Source organism: Octopus bimaculoides, chromosome 25 (genome assembly GCF_046866305.1).
Source record: "Octopus bimaculoides isolate indiv1 chromosome 25, ASM4686630v1, whole genome shotgun sequence".
Lineage (NCBI taxonomy): Eukaryota > Metazoa > Mollusca > Cephalopoda > Octopoda > Octopodidae > Octopus > Octopus bimaculoides.
In genome coordinates this window covers 7,364,198-7,371,697 of record NC_142952.1, presented here as the reverse complement: position 1 = coordinate 7,371,697, position 7,500 = coordinate 7,364,198, and the positions used below count along the sequence as shown (strand labels likewise).

Genomic DNA, 7,500 nt, shown 5'->3' with positions numbered 1-7,500 from the left:
CGAACCTCCAAAATTCCATGTGGTTACCAAACATAAACTCCTTAACCACTTGGCCAAACCTGTGCCAAGCACACCCTCCATTCCTCCCTCTTCCCCCCACAAAAAACAGCAGCTAATCTCTTCCCCCATTCAGTTGCAGAGACATTTGATCAATATAAACATGTAGCAAGAAGGAGGCAGACATTTCTGAGAAGTTAGTGACCTGGATGCTTGGTCATGTCAATAAAATAAGAGATAAGGACAAAAGATAGCCAACCCTGCCTTTCTGGAACCAGTCAGAGGAAGGGTGAGCAAGGGGCAAGGGGGATGACTATGTGTGTGTGTGAGGTTAGGGAGAGGTTGGGGTGTTGCGTGGGTTCAGAGTTAGGTTTCAATGCTAAATATCTTAAACCTATTTGCTGACATAATATTGCACACACTCTTGCAGCAGGATGACATGTTAGAAATAGCAGTTAAATGACACTCAAAAGCATAAAGATCTTTCAGACGACTCTGTTTTTGTTAGATTTTTGAAATATATATATTACACTTCGGAAGACTTATTGAGTCAAGTAAAATCAAAATTAAAATAGAAATTGTAGTTGTGGCCTATGCCAGTGCCGCCTCACAGGAACCTGTGCTGGTGGCACATAATAAGCACCATTCAAGTGTGGGTCGATGCTGGTCCCACATGACTGGCTCCCCGTGCCGGTGGCACATAAAAAGCACCATTCAAGCGTGGGTCGATGCCAGTGTTGCCTCACTGGCACCCATGCTGGTGGCACATAAAGCCGCCGCCGCCACTGCCACCACCACCACCACCACCACTACCACCACCATTACCACCAACCACCACCACCACCACTACCACCACCACCGCCACCACATCTACCACACCACCACTGCTACCACCAGCAGCAGCAGCGCCACCACTACCACCACCACTGCTCCTGCCACCACCACAACTGCCACTTCTACCACCGCTGCTGCCACCACCACTGTCACCACTACCACTACCACCAGCACTGCCACTGCCGCTGCCACTGTCATCAACAACACTCAGTGCCAAATTACCCCCAGTTCACACACTTCTAGTTTTATGAAAAGGGGATGGATGCATTGGTTAAAGTAATCCCAGATATAAAATGTCTCAAAGTATAACAGGATGTGGTTCCAGATGAGTGATTCCCAAATTGTACACCACAAGGGGTCTGTAGGTGCATCCCAGACTATTTTTGTTTTTAAAAAAAGGGCAATTTTACCCTTTAGTTAGCCATTTTCTTTAGAAATACATTATCTTTTGTGAAAGCGCTTGGCTTAGTGGTTAGGGCATTCGGCTCTCGATCATAAGGTCGTGAGTTCAATTCCCGTTGCTCCAGTCCACTCAGCTGGCAAAAATCAATAGTGCCTGTGCTTCAAAGGACCAGCCTTGTCACACTCTGTGTCACGCTGAATTTCCCTGACAACTACGTTAAGGGTACATGTGTCCGTGGAGTGCTCAGCCACTTGCATGTTAATTTCACAAACAGGCTGTTCTGTTGATTGTATCACCTGGGACACTCATTGTTATAACTGACAGAGTGCTCCCTCTCTCCCTCCCCCACATTGCCTTTTAATTGATTCTGAAAATAATGACAAATAATAATGTAATGTATTAGGAAAGGAAAGAAAGATGGTTTAACGTTTTGAGCAGACGCTCTTCTTCTCAAACAAAATCTGCCTCAACGGATTCTGCCTGACCCATGGTTAGCATGGAAAAGTGGATATTAAAACAATGATGAAATGACGATGATGATGATGATGGTGATGACGACAATGGTGATGATGAAAATGATGATGATGATGAGGATGATGAAGACGATGATGATGGGAATGATGATGATGACGACGATGATGGTGATGATGATGATGAGAATGATGATGATGACGACAATGATGAGGACAACACTGATGATAAGGATGGCAATGATGATGAGGATAACAACAGTGAGGAAGATGATGATAATTACCATGTGCCACGATGTAAAAAAAAAAAGAAGCAAAAACCAAAACACATCAAGAACCACAGTTCTAGATACACAAACACATGTGATGGTCATGACCAGATTGTCTTGGATGTGGATCATAAGGGCTTGTTTCTCAACCAGGACCAAACATAGGTTAAACAACAGCAACAGCAACAAAAACAACATCAACAGCACCCTCTATAAATTCCTCTTTTGCTCCCATTCCTGTCCCAGCCCCTACCCCTGCCACAGTTCCTTGTTCTCTGATACCAAGTTTAGTTCTGCTAGAATGTTTTACCAAACCTTACCTCTGCTTACCAAAACTCTCAAACTGTGTCAACAGGCAGAACACTCCCCACTCCCCTTCTCCCCCCCTCCTTCCCACTCCTCCCATTTTACTCCACCCTCCTCATTCCCTCTTTTCTTTTCCTTGCCTCCCACCCTTATTCAGGAAAACAGATATTCTATGAGCAAAGCTGAATCTTCTCTTCCTCTACACACACACACACACACAGACACACACAGACATGTGTGTATGTGTGAGAGTGTATGTGTTAGTGTGTGTATGCATATGGTTGAGGGTGTAAGACATGCATGTGATGGCATGTCTGTGGGTCAATGTGTGTGAATATATATGTGTGTGTGTGTGTGTGTGTTTGTGTGTGAAAGCATATGTATGTGGGTGAGTGTGTATGTATGTGTGTGTATGTGTTTATGAGTGAGAGTGAGTATGTGTTGGTGTGTGTATGTGTGTATGGTCCACAGCACGCATGTGTGTGTGTGTGTGTGGATGGGTGAGAGTGCACACGTATGTGTATATGAGTGTGTGTATGTGTGTGTGTGGGGTGAGTATGCGTGTGGGGGGGTGAGTGTGTGAGAATCTTTGTGCACATGTGTGTGTATATGTATACTTGATGTATATTTGGATTCCACCTTCCACCCCCACCTCCATTCGGTACACCCTCCACCACCCTAGCTTATCCCCCCACTTCAAGCATACATACACACACAGAGAGTCTTCCTCTTTCTTACTACCCTACCCCTCTATGCTCCCACCCCCTCCACCCACATCAATCTCCACACATGAAAGAATGTCTTCTCTCACATGGCTACAACTGGGTCCTCTCTATCTTTCCCCTGTCTGTCTGCCCAGCATTCCCTGGGACTGTGTGTGTCTCTGTCTGTCTGTCTTTATAGCTGTCCGTCTGGTGTCTGTATTCACCACCAGTCCAACACTTATATCAGCTGGGAGACCCAACTACAGTTGAAGAACATCTTATGTGGCTACACAGTCCATTAGAAATAGCAGTCAAATACCCCCACTTCAAATCACACCCTATGACCTTAAAAAAAATGAAAAGATACACAGGAGAATATTTTCTTAGATACAGTGCATCTGAGAAAAAGAAAAAAACCTGTGCGGTGGCCATGGCTAGAATGTCATCGACAATAAGTGTACTGGATCAGGACTTACCTGGGGCTAAAGAATAACAACATGCAAGCACATTAACACACACATATACTTGCATTCACAGACACACAGACATGTGTGCATGGGGTAAATAAGAAAGACCCTATAGGTTCCCTTGGGCCCAGCACTAGAAAAGCCATATCTTAGTACATCAGCCCTCACTTGAGAATTGAACAATCATGGTTGGCCAAAACATATCCAGGTGTTGCCTTTAGTGGGTTACCTAGTGCTTCTTGCAGAAATTCTTCAGGAACAGAGGAATTTACAAGCACACACACACACACACACACATACACTCACACAAGTATATATATATATATATATATATATATATATATATATATATATATATATATATATATATATATATATATATATATACATACACACACACATTATATAAATGTCTCTCTCTATCTATTTGTCTATCTATCTACCTACCTTTCTATCTATCAGTCTGTCTATCTCTCTGTTCATCTATCTATCTATCTATCTATCTATCTGTCTATCTATCTATCTATCTATCTATCTATCTATCTATCTATCTATCCATCCATAGTTGATGATGCTGTATAAATACACAGACACATATACATGCACACATGAAGGTACATATATACAGAAACAATATATATTTATTTCGTTTTTGAATTTGGTTTGCAAAATTCTTTTTGTGAGTTTTTGTAAAAATACAAATAAAAAAAAAAAGAAATAAGCACAAAAAGAAAATGACTCTCCCATTTATTTATATATATATATACATATATATATATATATATATAAAGTGCATACACACCTATATATATATATATATATATATATATATATATATTTGTAAATTGAGGATACAATCATTAAAATGATTATACCAGTGGCTAGCGTATATAAAAAGACCATATTGGTTAAATCATTTTTAAGTATATAATTATAATTAAGGTATCGTAGATATTTGACATCTACTTCTAGCATACAGGCACTGGCATTCCAGCCCCCTTAATTATAATTACATTTCTATAATTATATACTTAAAATCTTAAAATATATATATATAGATATTTACATAGATACATACATATATATATATATATATATATATATATATATATATATATATGTATATATATATATATATATATATATATATATATATGTATATATATATATATATATACATATCTATATACATATATGTATATATATAAATCTACTAGTTTAATTGTATGTGCAAACACACCCACCCACACACCCAAACATATGCACACAAATGCACATGCATACACATACACACATACATATATATATACATATATACACATACACAAATGTATATGCATATATATATATATATATATATATATATATATATATGTATATATATATATATATATATATATATATATATATATATATATATACACACATACACAAATGCACATATATATATATATCTACACACATACACAAATGCATATATATATATATATATATATACATATACTCCATACTAATATAGACATATATATATACATATACATATATATATATATATATATATATATATATATATATATATACAGACAACCTACCAAGAAGCTAGGCTTTCAGCACCAAGGGGCAGCAAAAACTTACACATCCTTTTCCCATTATGTTGGGTGGAAACAGGATGGGGGGGGATGATTTTCTTAGGTAGTGGTGGTGGTGTTTGTGGTGGTGTTGGTGTATAGCTAGTGGAGGCGATGGCGGTGTGGTTGCAGGCAGTGGTGGAGACATTGATGGCCATTGTGGTGGTGTTGGTGGTAAGCTTGAACATTAACACCATCAACACCACTGCCCCAGCCACTACTACTATTGCTATTACCACCACCACCACTCCCTACCAGGACTGCCACAACCCCCATCATACCTTAGCCCCTACCAAACAACACAGGCACCACCCTTCTTACTATCCTGCTGATCCTCACTCTATCATCACCATCATCATCATCATCATCATAATCATCATGGTCCCCATCATCCTTGTGGTGGTCATCACCTTCACCATCCTCCTCCTCCTCATCATCATCATGGTCATCATGATCATAGTCATCATCATCATCATCATCAACATCATCATCCTGGTCATCATTATCATCATCATCATCATCCAGCATGAACAGCAGCAGCAGAAGTGGTGGTGGTGTTGGGGGTTAAGAGCATCACCAGGAGCACATCAAATGGGTCTAAGCTCTCCTCCCCCCACCCGTCCCTATTTTTACCTCTACCCTTCCCCCTCTCACACTGGAAGCTCTCAGCTATCTTTATGATTTCAAGGTCTACTGTCCCTCCACTCACACCCCCTGCTACACTTCACTGTTCATTAATATACACCATGTCCCATTCTCCCCAGCCTCTTCAGCACCTCTGCAGGGAACCCTTCATTGATGATTTGCTGTGTGTGTGTGTGTGCATATGTGTGTGAGTCTGTGTATACATGTGTGTGTGCGTGCATGTGTGTGTGTGCAAGTGTGTGCGAGTGTGTGTGTGCGTATGTATGTGTGTGTATGTTTGTGCATGTGTGTGTGCACATGTGTGTGTGTGTGTCTGTGTGTGCACATGTGTGTGAGTATGCGTGCATATGTGTCTGTGTGCACAAATTTTATAATGGAAATGCTACACTGATGACGAGAAGTAAGTAAATTAATCACTTTAATCTCCAAACGCATCTGTGGCTACTTGAAGACATGTTGATTCCTTAGTTTTCTCTTTGCCTATGTAAAAAAGTGTGTTACTGTCTGGGGGATTCTTACCATAGTAGAAACAGAATTTTTAACTCCTATTTCTAAATTCCTTATGTGGTGAAGCAATTAGCTGACCCCCCTAATTATAATTATGTTTATAATTATAGAATATTTGTATAATTTTACCTATAAAGGTTATTTTAACATATGGATCTACTTGGTAAAATTATTAATTAATTGATTGATTAATTATTTAATTTAATTAATTAATTTTACCCTTTTATTATTAATTTTCAATATATATATATATATATATATATATATATATATATATATATATATATATATATATATATATATATATATATATATATATATATATATATATATATATATATATGTATGTATATGCAGAATTGTTTACATGAAAGTTTTGTTTGTGTATCAATGTGCATATGTATTGTGTGTGTGTGAGTGTGTGTTTATGTGTGTGTGTGTGTATATATATATCTGTAAGTGTGTGTCTATGTGTAACACACCTAAGGGATACTCTATGAATGAAATGGCCCTGACCACCCCTCCACTACTACAATACAACAATCACATGTACACACACACACACACACACACACACACATACATACACACATACACAACACACATGCTCACATACACGTATGCACACACAGACAGATGCAGAAATAGATATACACATGCACATACACACTTTCTCTATTGCCTCACAGACTCCCATGTACCTAGCCAGTCACAGACATAAGCATTCCCTCCACTCTCACCCCCACCCCCCACACACACCCATATCACACCCTGGAATGACCCACCCGCCCCTACATCTTCTACCCCACCCCAACTACTGGCACCCTGCAACCAGCCAATGCCACCGCCACCACCACCACCACTTCTAGTACTTACATGTACTACCAGTCTCCACCCCATGATACCACCACCACATACCACCACCACTACCGCCGCCGCCACCACTGCTACTATTACTACTATAACAGTGGTAACTGGAGCCATCAAGGGAGTCCTCCACATGGTTACTCAACTGGCTAGAAATAACAGCTAAATCTCCCCTCCTCCTATCATCTTTAAAAATAGGGCGCCCGTGTTAATTATGTAGTCCTCAGTCCCCTCCCCCGGCCAACCCCTGTGGGTAGGAAAACAAAAAGAAGGCGTGATGATCACAACTGGAACTCCTTTTGATCATAGGTCTGTTGGATCAAGGTTGACCTGTGGCTATATAACAACATGTGTAACATTCACAGAATCCCTACCACCACCACCACCACCGCCACCGCCACCA

General features: G+C 39.8%; 1 protein-coding gene across 1 annotated transcript in view; it reads right to left on the bottom strand.

Moving 5' to 3' along the window:
• Positions 1 to 7,500, bottom strand: part of LOC106870859 (histone-lysine N-methyltransferase SETMAR) — a 111,910-nt gene that overhangs the window by 18,335 nt on the left and 86,075 nt on the right. The gene's annotated exons all lie outside the window — the stretch shown is intronic.